This window comes from Dasypus novemcinctus, chromosome 10 (assembly GCF_030445035.2).
Source record: "Dasypus novemcinctus isolate mDasNov1 chromosome 10, mDasNov1.1.hap2, whole genome shotgun sequence".
Taxonomy (NCBI): Eukaryota; Metazoa; Chordata; class Mammalia; order Cingulata; family Dasypodidae; genus Dasypus; species Dasypus novemcinctus.
This window is the reverse complement of record NC_080682.1, coordinates 16,775,021-16,787,469: the sequence shown is the minus strand read 5'-3', so window position 1 is coordinate 16,787,469 and position 12,449 is coordinate 16,775,021. Positions and strand designations below refer to the sequence as shown.

The following is a 12,449-nucleotide window of genomic DNA, read 5'->3' as shown; positions in this document are numbered from 1 at the left end:
CCTTTCCCTTATCTTCTCCTTCTGGGGTGCCTATAATACATATGTTTGCATGTTTTGCATTGTCATTCAGGTCCCTAATGCCCTGCTGGATCTTTTCTATCTTTTTATCAACCAGTTATATTATCTGTTTGATTTCAGATGTATTGTCTTCCACATCACTTAATCTCTCCTCTGCCTCTTCGATTCTGCTGTTATTTACTGAGAGTGTATTTTTGATTTCTTGAATTGTGCTGTTCATCACCATCATATCCATTATATTTTTGTGTATGATTGCAATTTCTTCTGTATTCTCTCCAATTGTTATCTTCATATTCTTAATCTCTTCCTTCACCTCATCAAATTGGTCCCTAATATATGTTTTGAGATCTTTAATTACTTGTTCAATGTTCTGCTCCACTTCCTGGTTTTTAGTTTGTTCATCGGACTGGGGCATGTTTTCTTGATTATTGGTTTGGTTTGTAGTTTTTTGTTCCTGTCTGGTCATCATTTTATCTTGACAGGTTTAGTCTGTTGCTAAGCTTCTTTGTCTAGTGTGGAGTTTAATTAGTTGTTTTTGTGTGCGTGTTAAGTCTTCTCTTTGTCACTTTGTTCTTCTTATTCTATTTTCTTGTTGTTGACTAAGTTCACTTGAAGGAAAATATTAGGGCCAGAGAAGGCAAAAGGAGTAAGAAAAGAAAAATGAATAATAGTAGTATTGATAGTAAATATTAACAGAGGAACCATGTGAGATATAAGAGAATGGATATTAGACTCATGAAAGGTATGTAGAGTTATCTAACAGTAAGAAAAGTAGAGTACATAAAATAAGATGGTATTCTCAATATGGGTAGGAATACAGTGTAAATTAAAAGGCCTGTGTGTTCAGGAAAGAGGGAAAGAGAAAAGAGAAGACAATAATATAAAGAGTGAATATAAGGCAGAAAACAGAACAAAGGTATAAGTAATAAAAAGTCAAAAAAAAAATAGGGGGGCAAACCAAGAGAGCTGTAATGTAGGAGAAACAATCAATGATGGAGGATATAAAGATGTAGAGGAAAGGGAGTAGTGTTGGTGGCCAAAATCAATACACACAGAAAAGAGTAAATGGAGGATGAGGAAATACAGCAAATGTGAAGCTCTCCCTGTAGCATGTAATATAAAAAGAATAAGAAAGCAGAGAAAGAAAGAAAGAAAGAAAGAAAGAAAGAAAGAAAGAAAGAAAGAAAGAAAGAAAGAAAGAAAGAAAGGAAGGAAGGAAGGAAGGAAGGAAGGAAGGAAGGAAGGAAGGAAGGAAGGAAGGAAGGAAGGAAGGGGGAAAAAGGGGACAAAAAGGAGTGGGGAAGTAAACAGGAAAAAGAAAAAGAGAAAGAAAGAAAAAAGAAAGAAAAAAGGGCCTTGGGGGGATAAAGAGGAAGGAAAAACAAGGAAAAACCAACCAAATACTAGGGAAAGTTTCAAGCAAGGAATCCTGTTTGTCGTTAAATAAAACGCATATGGATCTGACATTCCCCCTTTTCTCCCTTTCTCACTTCCTCTCTCCCAGGCAACAGGAAACCTGCCTGAGAGGTCCAGTAGGAGATTCAAGTGGGTCCTTGTTGAATCAGCTCTGCACAGAAAACAATGACTCTTAATTTACAAAGAGAGAGCACCCGCACCTCACCAGGAACCCCAACTACACTATTGGAGGCTTGGAAAGCACCTCCTACAGTCCCTCAGTCCCTCTTCTTTAGGTGTGCTATGAGAAGGCTAGTTGATTTTCTAACTCCACCTTCTCCCAGGCCAAGTTTTCTATCCCAGGGTATTTAGGTGAATTGGGCTTTCTCAGCAGATTCGCCACTCCCCTCTTCCAAGACTCTCCCCAAGCCGGCCAGTATGCTCCTCCAAGGGTAAAAAAAGAAAAAAGAAAAGAAAAAAAGGGGGGGGGAGGCACAAGAAAATCAAACCCACAGTAGCCAGGCCTCCCTACTGCATCCCCCCACCAAATCCCTCCTACCCACAGAGTCAGTCCAAAACCGGAGGGCTAAGGCAATCCCGGACCTCCGGGAGCACTGAATTTAGGAAAGGGAAGTCCGGGACTCTGCAGACCCAGGGCATGTAGGTCCATGGAACATGGGCTATGGGGTCTCAGGGGACACTGACCTGGGGACCACGCATCCAGGGACCATGGGGCCCAGGAACACCACCCTACAACTGACAGTGCTCAGGAAACACCGGGCTGCCAGCCCCTGGGGCAAGGGTCCCACCAGTCCACAGCATTTGACCTCTGTACTTGTAAGCAGCAATTCTACCTTTATCAAGTACCACCTCCACCACTTTCTCTCCAAATTAATGTCCACACACCCTCTGCCCTGCAAGATCCCAAGACGCCCCACTCTGGTAAGACTCCAACCCCACTCAGCTGCCTCTTCTCAGGAGAGACCTTAACATGCACTCACTCAGACGCCATCTTGCCCCGCCTCCCGGATTCCATTAACATTCTAAAGGTCCATTAGGTATGATGACTGCTACTTTCAGCTGCTGTTAAGTAGAAATTGTTCTGCTGAGCCATCTTTTACAATGACTCTGGAAGCACTGCAGGACTCAATCCCTCACTGCCCAATGGCTGTCTCCCTGAAGCTCCACAACTCTTCTTCTTAATGTTCTGGCTGCCCTCCCAGGCTTAAATCAATGGATGTTCAGGTTTATATGCTCTTGTGTTTTCCAATTATTTGATAATTGTGTTGTTTCTTGTGGATGCTGCCTATACGCTGATTTGCAGGCTCACTCATGATTTTGGCCTTATCATCTTTGCCTTGATTTCTTTTTGCTGTCATATCCCCTCTCTGACAATCTAACTGCCTAAAAGAGAACGACAAAAGAAATATGGAATGAAATAGAATGGAAATGCGATATACTATTTAAAATTTTATCCTGTCACATAGAGGTTAAGAGAACATTTCAAATGTAGGGTTGGAAGGAGGTAAAACATGTGACTAAGGATGTGTTACAAGCACGAGCAGACATTTTCTTCTAATCTATTGCAAACAACCGTTAGGTGATCTCCATAACGTATTTTATCCACTATAGGATACTCTTCCTGAGTAGTGTCAAGAGTTTCCTAAAAGAGAAGCCAGTGCTTAAAAAACAAAGAAATAGGTCTTAGTCTCTTTAAGATTCTTGGAGTTGCAAAAACAAGAATAGCTTCTCTTCCTGTACAACTGGAGAGAAAAGGTAGTAAGTAGGATGAGGGAAGTAGAAGGGTTCCTTCTTTTTGTGTGTTTGGAAGGCATTGTATATTATTTGTCTTTTCAAAGTTTCCTATAATTTGGAGGGTTTTCTCTCCTTTTCTCCTTTTCTCTGCCCTTTCTCATATTCTCATTCTCACCTTCTCTCATTCTCCCTAACCTACTCTTTTACTTCTTTAAACAGCACAGCTAAAGCTTAGGGAGAGCCAAAGAAAGCCATTTAGATTTCTTCCTCCTTATCTTCTGACTATGATCCACTCTATGGAGTACCATCTAAAAGTAATGACTTTTTCCATCATAAGAAAGTGGAGAGTCTGGTCCACCTCTACTGCAGAGTCTGACTAGCTGGAGGTATACTGGCCCCATGATTCCTTCTTGGGGAATAAAGAGGCAGGTTAAACGAGGGTTCTCTAATAACAAATGTCTCAAAAGATTAACACCCTGAAGGGAGATCTTGGAGTTTAGGCAAGGGACAAATTAACAGGGCTGGTCTTCCCTATATCACCCAGGGTGATTTCCTTAGAGCCTGCAGGATTGTAATTGTTTTTTCATTGTTGTGAGCTGTGTTCTCAAGTCCCCTGTAGACGTGATGGTGAAGGCTCATAAACATGTAAGCCCATCTTCTTCCACAAATGGGACATTTCCAAGGAAGACTGAGTGAGTCTAACTTTGCTAAGAATAGGCTGTGTTCATCTCTGGTTACTGGTGGAAAGGGATACTCTCAGAAGTCAGAAGGTGAAATATCTGTTGACACTTTCTGAATATCTAGATATACCACAGAGTAAAAGAAACTGGATCACAGGAGAAGAAAGTTTTCTCAAACTCTTAGGTAAGTCACCTAGGGATTTTGCTCTAAAGAACATTAAAGGTCTAGGACATACATAGAATTTCATAAATTTACCAGAATTTAGTATCATTGTACTTGGAGGAGTCTAAGTTTTATAAGGGACCATCTTCCATGTTGGCTTTTTTAACCTGAAAAACAAACCTGTAGAAGGATATGTAAGTGTATAGGCTGAATGAATAAATTTTAGCCTAATTTTGACTATATAATACCACACAATTTAAAGATGTTGTCGATGTGGGAGGAGTGGGGGTATAGCAAGTGGGAAATATGGGACCCTCTTAAATTTTTTAATGAAACATTTTGTGTGATGTATGTATCTTTAAAATAATAATAATAATAATATATAAATAAAAAGGGTTAACAAAGACCCAGAAGAAAAGTTGTGTGTGATTTTTGAGGGTCCTATATTACAATATTTGTTACATTTAAAAAGTCATACTTGAGAAGTCCACATGAGAAACTGTTGGACAGGGCTTAGGATTACTGAATTGAGTGGGTCCAATGCAGCTCTTGATTAGCATGTCAACTCTTAGCAGAAGTGAGGGACCACATGTCCACTAAAATAGATGCACTACTTGATTATCTAAGAGTAATCCTGTCTTCATTGTTTCTGGTAGGCAGAGCTGTTCAGATTTTGTTTCCTGACCTACATATATGTTAAACTGTCTCAAAACCACTAATCCCCGTTAGAGGTGGACCTACGGTGGAAGAAATGTAAATATAAGAAGTGTTGCTCACAGATGGCTTAAAGAAAAGGAGAGTATCCAAGAGCCCAGTTCTTCAAATTCTCTTTCTATTTCCTTCTTTTTTCATTTGCCAAGAAGGTCAAGTGCACTTATGCACGGGAAGATAGAACATATTATGTCAATAATGGGGTGAGAAAAGACTGAAGAATGAGAGTGAACATAACTTTTTATCCCAGATAACCACCCAAAACAAAAGAAGAAAGCTTACAAATCACTGGTAATTACTGGGTACTAAAATAAAAGGGAGGGAAGCAGACTTGGCCCAATGGATAGGGTATCTGCCTACCACATGGGAGGTCCATGGTTCAAACCCCGGACCTCCTTGACCCGTGTGGCGCTGGCCCATGCGCAGTGCTGATGCATGCGATGAGTGCCTTGCCAAGCAGGAGTTGTCCCCAGCATAGGGGAGCCCCACATGCAAGGAGTGCGCCCAGTAAGGAGAGCCACCCAGCATGAAAGAAAATGCAGCCTGCCCAGGAATGGCACCACACACACAGAGAGCTGACACAACAAGATGATGCAACAAAAAGAAACACAGATTCCCAGTGCCGCTGATAAGGATAGAAGCGGTCACAGAAGAACACGCAGCGAATGGACACAGAGAGCAGACAACTGGGGGAGGGGAGGGAAATAATAATAATAATAAAAGGGAAATAAAAGGTAACTAAATCAGAGGTAATAAAAATCTATAGACTCTAGAGTTGTTGACAAAGTGTGTCAATTAAAGGAGCTTCTAAATGGGAGGATGGCAGCCAGCATCCATGTGGAATCTGAGCCTCCTCTTGACATAGAGGTGCAATGGACACAACCAATCCAATGTCCACATAGAAGAGGTGGCATTGGATTGGGAAAAGTGGACATGGTGGACGATGGGTATGGGGAAGGGCAGGAAGAGATGAGAGGTGGGGGCGTATTTGGGACGTGGAGCTGCCCTGGATGGCGCCTCGGGGGTAATCACCGGACATCGTGGATCCTCACAGGGCCCATTGGATGGAATGGAGGAGAGTATGGGCCATGATGTGGACCATTGTATATGAGGTGCAGAGGTGCCCAAAGATGTACTTACCAAATCCAATGGATGTGTCATGATGATGGGAACGAGTGTTGTTGGGGGGGGGGGGGGTGGGGTTGAATGGGACCTCACATATATATTTTTAATGTAATATTATTACAAAGTCAATAAAAAATAAATAAATAAATAAATAAATAAATAAAAAATAAAGGAGCTTCTAAGGTTAACAATGAGATCATTTTTTTACCATGGATCTCTGCATGAGGTAGGATTTCATGCTTGATAATTTTATCTACTAGGCATCTGTAGAAACAAATTTTGCAGTGGTTGCCTTCTAAAGATTTCTTTGTCCCTCAGTTACACTAATATGTGATGCTAAACATTTTTATTAGTGAAAGTTGTGGGTTTACAGAAGTCATGGAAAAATACAGAATTACCATACACCACTGTTTTAGTTAGTGCTTTCTAAGAAACAACTGGGAGGAGATATCTATAAATTGTATGAAATTTTATAAAATTGTCTCATGCTACCATGGGGATGCACAAGTCCAAATTCCATAGGGTATGCAAGCCAGAAACTCCAATAAAGGTCCTTGAGTTCCTTAGGAGATACTGTCTGAAGCAGAGATCGAAATTCTTTCTCTGAATGCTGAAATCACTTCTCCTTTTAAGGCCTTCAACTGTTTGTATGAGATGTCACCCATTGCTGATGGCAATCTCCTCAGTTGATTGTATATGTAATCAGACATCAATGCAATAAAATCACAGATGAAATTTCCTCATATTACAATTAGCCTCCCACCCACTTCTCATTGTCTGTATCACTGTCTGCTCTTTATTCATTTGCTGTATGCACTCTGTGTCTGCCCATCTTCTCTTTAGGAGGCACCAGGGACCAAACCTGGGACCTCCCATGTGGGAGAGAGGCACTCAATCGCCCTGTACACCTCAGTTCCCCACTTTTGTTGTGTCTCTCCTTGTCTTTCCTCTTTGTGTCTCCTTTGCTGCATCATCTTGTTGCATCAGCTCACCGCACCTGCCCATCCCGCCAGCTTGCTGACCTGCCCATCTTCTCCAGGAGGCATCATGTGGTAGGCAGGAGCCCAATCACTTAAGTCACATCTGCTTCCCAAAGAAATTTCTTAAAGTACATAAAATGAAAATAAAACACAATCCTAAGAGAGCAAGAGTCTGGGGCCAGCAAGTGCCCAGGAGGGATCTACTCATTCCTGGTGCCTGAAAGCCCTAAAAGCCTGTGAGCAGCAGGAGACAAACAGAGTGTACAAGGTTTAAGTAGAGACAACCTCTCACCCCACAGAAATCAGGAACTCCCAAAAGGTGACAATCTCAGAAGGAAAACTAGAAATACCTACCCCACACAATGAGATAGTGATTTGCACCCCTCTCTTCACCTTAGATTGGATGGAGCAGAGAAAAAGTAAAAGTCTCCCCTGAAAATTCTTAACCTCAAACTTGCACTCATACCTACAACTGAAAGCAGGAGAATTGCATCCAGCATCCATGTGGAATCTAAGCCCCCTCTTGATAGAGATGTGGAGTGGACACAACCATTCTAAGGTCCACAGGATGGAGGAAAGAGTATGGATTAGAGTGGACTTACTGATATTCTATTCATGAACTATTGTGATTGGTAATCGAAGAAAATGTGGCATTGGTGTGGAGAAAGTGGCCATGGTAGCTGCTGGGGGTAGGGAGTGGGAGGAAGAGATGTGATGTGGGGGCATTTTCGGGGGTTGGAGTTGTCCTGGGTGGTGCTGCAGGGACAGTTACCGGACATGGTATGCCCTCCCATGTGCCACTGGTTGGACTGTGGGAGAGTGTGGGCTATGGTGTGGACCATTGACCATGCGGTGCAGCGGTTCTTAGAGATGTATTCACCAAATGCAATGAATGTCTCATGATGATGGAGGAGGTTGTTTTTGTGGGGGGAGGAGGGGTGAGGGGGGTGGGGGGTATATGGGACCTCATATTTTTTTAATGTTAAATAAAGACAAAAAAGAACTTGAACTCATGTAAATATGCAGTTTAAATCTTATTATTCTTGTGGTCCCAAATTCCACCAAGTCAAAATTTTTATTTAAAGAGATTCTGGACTGGTATTGCTCCCAAGGCACCTGACAGAATTAACAAAGATCACTTCTGAAGGAACACATTTTAAACTAAGGTCTCAGTTATTCCCACAAATAAAGTTCAAAGGATAATGAACTCATGATTAAAAAATCACTGAATAAACAAGTAAACAAGACATAACAAAGAAAAGTAGACAATAATATCAAACTATAGAATCAAATCTGAAAATTAAAGATATTTAAATTAGTAGATAATAAATTTAACAAGTACATTTAACATGCTTAAATAAATGAAAATACTGAAAATACGATGAGAGGAGTAGATGTAGCTTGGAGGTTGAGTTCCTGCTTCACATGTATGACATCCTAGATTCAATTCCCAGCCCCTCCTTAAAAAAAAAAAAGGAAAGAAAATATGATGCAAGAACAAGACAATATCAAAATTGACTTGATGTATTTGGGAGAAGAATAATATGGAGCTTTTAGAAGAGAGAGAAAAATTAAGATCGAAATCTGAAACTCAGTGTATAGGTTAAACAACAAAATAACATAACTTCTGATAGGATAATTAACTGGAAGAAATATCTTTCAAGACTGAACAGAATACAGTAGAGAAACATTAAGGTATTAGTGAATAAGAGGATAGAGTGAGAAGATAACATACATCTAATTGGGGTCCAAAAGATTATATAATTTTTAAAATAAGGGAAATTAAACAAACATTGTTTGTACTTAATAGCAATTCAGGCCTAAGTTTATCATATTGAATGAATGGACCTGAGAGGAAGGTGCACAGGTCTTTGTGATTGCAAGATGAGGATCAGTATATGAGGTAGCTGGTCCATAAGTTTTTATTGTCATGGTTTTTGATGATGGTGATGAAGATGATAATGATGATACATATTATCTCCTGCTCTCTTCCCAGAATATTTTCCCTCTATTTAGTCTCACTATAGACAGAATCACCCTAGTCTGGGATGGTAAATGCATCGTCTGCTACTATTCTCTCTTTCCCACACCAATAGCAGACATCTTGATTTTGTTTTGCAATTAGTCCCCTCATTTCCTTAGAATCCTTCTTAGAACCATGTGCAATAACTGAGGAGGCAGTAACTGATCCCATTTACAGAAATGAACTATTTGATCTTACTTCCCTGGATAAGCCTTATACATCTATAGGGATTTTCACTTTTTTCTTCACATTTGGAAGCAAGTGACTGGGAAATGAATAGAAATAGAAGTATGTTGGATGACTAATATTAACAAATATGAATAGTCCTTTGACATATTTTATTTCATTAATGAGCAAACATCGAGGAAAATCTCCAAGACTTCCATATTCTATCATCAAATGTTGCCAGGGCAACATTTGAAAGGTGTATTCATCCTTTCAAGGCTTTCCATGATTTTCTTTCTAACTTGGGTTATTCTGAATGAAATTTGTGGTTTGGGGGTGGGGGGATGTCTTAACGACTGCCTAGAGAGAATGAAAGCTACGCTCTCTTGAAGGGAACATAACAATGCCTGATGCAAAAATATTCTTTGGTTAGTACCATTCAGCCTGAAGAGTTAGTTCTTTGCTCTACCTGAATGGTGCCAGTGTGAAGAAAAAGAAAAAAAACTTCCCCAAATTCCACCCCTGTTTCCCTCTCGCCATGACCATTGCCTAAGAAACTGACTTTACATAGGTCCACATCACTTTCCCATGTAGGTAACCATGGATAAATTTCTGGGTGACAGACACAACAAAAAATCCAAATACAAATGTGGCAAATGCATTTTGCTAGGGAGAGGAGCCATGTTTTCCATCAGATTTTCAAAGGAATCACAGAAGATCAAGAATCAATGTCCAAGATAAACTAACTCAGTATTTCCAATTTAAGGAAAGGAATATAAGCTCTTGTGAGGAAGGACTCCTCACGGCTCCTCCAACCTTGTCTTACTTCACATCTCAGGAGCCTGTCTAGAGTCATGAAGTTAAGTCATATCCATTTCAACCTGCAGCTTCTTGGTTTGTGACTCTTTGCACCATCCTACTTATTCTCAGATCTCTCCAACTTTGTGAGGGTAGAAAGTCTGCTACAGAATTATTGACATGCCCAGGTTTCAAAATAAATGAAAGTTAGTTTTCAAGAGAATTTTAAGGAGCTCTACTCTAGAGTCCTCATTTTATGTATAACTCCTACTGTGAATCAGGGGCTTCTCCAAGCATTGAGTTAATAGCAGAGCCATAACTGAGCAAAGTCTTTCTGTTTCAACATATAGAGAGATGGCAGCATTTTCCTAAATTGGTATAACTCCAAGTTTCACATATTTGCAAAGACTGGTTGGGAAAGAATGAAATTAAGACATTTTGGGAGAAATTAAGACATTAAGGTATTAATGATGCCAATTTACTATCTTTCTCCCAAAAGACAGTATGGTAGTTTTTACCCAAATAAATTTCCAGTCAAGGTTGGTGATTGTATACAAAAGGCACAGAATAATTTAACTTTGGTGTTTTAAGATTATACAATTAGCCAGGCACATGACTGAAAATAAAGAAGAGTGCTTCTTTTTCTTTTTTCTTTTTTTCTTTTTTCTGTTGTGGGGAGGAGGGGGTATAATGCTATTTCCTTCTCTCATCTTTTTTCAGCAGATGGTAGCAAGAAGATCCAGGGAAGAGGGTGGAAACCACACCACTGTGACCATGTTTGTTCTTCTGGGACTCTCAGATGAAAAAGAGCTGTAGCTCATCCTCTTTCCAATCTTCCTTGGTATCTACCTTGTGACTGTGACCTGGAACCTGCGTCTCATTATACTAATCAGGATGGACTCCCAACTGCACACAGCCATGTACTTCTTCCTCAACTTCCTATCATGTATAGATATCTGCTTTTCTTCTTCCACTAGTCCAAGGATGCTTTCAGACCTCTTAAAAAGGCAAAAAAGAGATTTCCTTCCTTTCCTGTGCTACTCAGTATTTTGTTGGGGCTTGAATGGGGCTGACTGAATGCTGCCTCTTGGCCACCATGGCCTATGACCACTATGTTGCTATTGGTAACCCACACCTCTACTCAGCCATCATGGCCCCTGGTTTCTGTGGGAAGTTGGTCTCTGGGGCCTATATGAGTGGTTTCTTTTGTAGCTTAGTTCTAACCATCTCTTGCTTTCATCTCTACTACTGTGGGCCAAATATTCAAAATTTCTTCTATGACATACCACAGATTATTTCCTTGTCTTCCTCTAATCCTTTATTCAACCAAGTGTTTCTTTTTCTAATAGCTATATTTGTTGGACTTTGTTCTTTATTCATTATACTCTTATCCTATGGCTTCATTACAGCATCTGTTCTGAATATGTCCTCAGTCAAAGGCAGGTCCAAGGCCATCAGTACTTGTGCTTCCCACCTGGCAGCTGTGACACTCTTCTATGGCACAGCCATCTCTGTGTACATGAGTCCCAGCTCTGTCCACTCCCTGGAGCAGGGTAAGGTATTGACAATATTCTATGTCATCATTATTCCTATGTTAAATCCACTGATCTATAACTTGAGGAACAAGGAGATAAAAGAGGCCCTCAAGAGGAAATTGAAGAGGGCAACAAGTTTACCTCAGTAAGAATAATATTTTGGCAGATCACATAGAAGAGGTGGCATTGGAATGGGAAAAGTGGACATAGTGGACGAAGGGTATGGGGAAAGGCAGGAAGAGATGAGAGGTGGAGGCGTCTTTGGGACATGGAGCTGCCCTGGATGGTACTTCAGAGGGAATCACCGGACATTGTAAATCCTCACAGGGCCCACTGGATGGAATGGAGGAGAGTATGGGCTATGATGTGAACCAATGTATATGAGGTGCAGAGGTGCCCAAAGATGTACTTACCAAATCCAATGGATGTGTCATGATGATGGGAACGAGTGTTGTTGGGGGGGGGGAGAGGAGGGGTGGGGGGATGGGGTTGAATGGGACCTCACATATATATTTTTAATGTAATATTATTACAAAGTAAATAAAAAATAAAAAAATTAAAAAAAAATATTTTGGCAGATCAAGACACGAATGTGTGAGTGACCTTTTGCAGATGCCTTAAATAGCTAGGCAGAAAGAAGTGAAAACTTGGCATCCTTGATTTCTGGTGCCATCATGCCACCAAGAAGGAATCAGCCTGAGGCAGTGACACCTATATTTAATACATTTTTAAAAGATAGTTTTCTTGATTAGAACCAATGCTGATAAAACATACAAGTGCTTATGGTTTTAGAAGACAATGGGTAATGAATAATATATGTAGAGAAGTGATTAGCACTCACAACACCATACAGCCTGTTCTTCCCTTTACTGATTTTCTTTCTTTCTTTTACTTAATGGTTTGCGACGGCTTGCTCGGTCGGTAGAGGTGGGGCCTGGCTGCGGACGAGGGGTCGGTCCAGCTCTGGACGAGGGGTCGGTCCCGCTTGGGACGAGGGGTCGGTCCCACTTGGGACGAGGGGTCGGTCCGGCAGCAGACGAGGGATCGGTCTCACAAGGGGTTGCGCGGTTCGGCTGACGGGGTCACCCGGCGAAGCCGGCG

The 12,449-nt window shown here is 40.9% G+C and overlaps 1 pseudogene; it reads left to right on the top strand.

Annotated features, from left to right (window-relative positions):
• The first annotated feature begins 10,536 nt into the window (after window positions 1–10,536).
• On the top strand, window positions 10,537–11,497 carry LOC139439900 (olfactory receptor 5A2-like; annotated as a pseudogene).
• The last annotated feature ends 952 nt before the right edge of the window (window positions 11,498–12,449 follow it).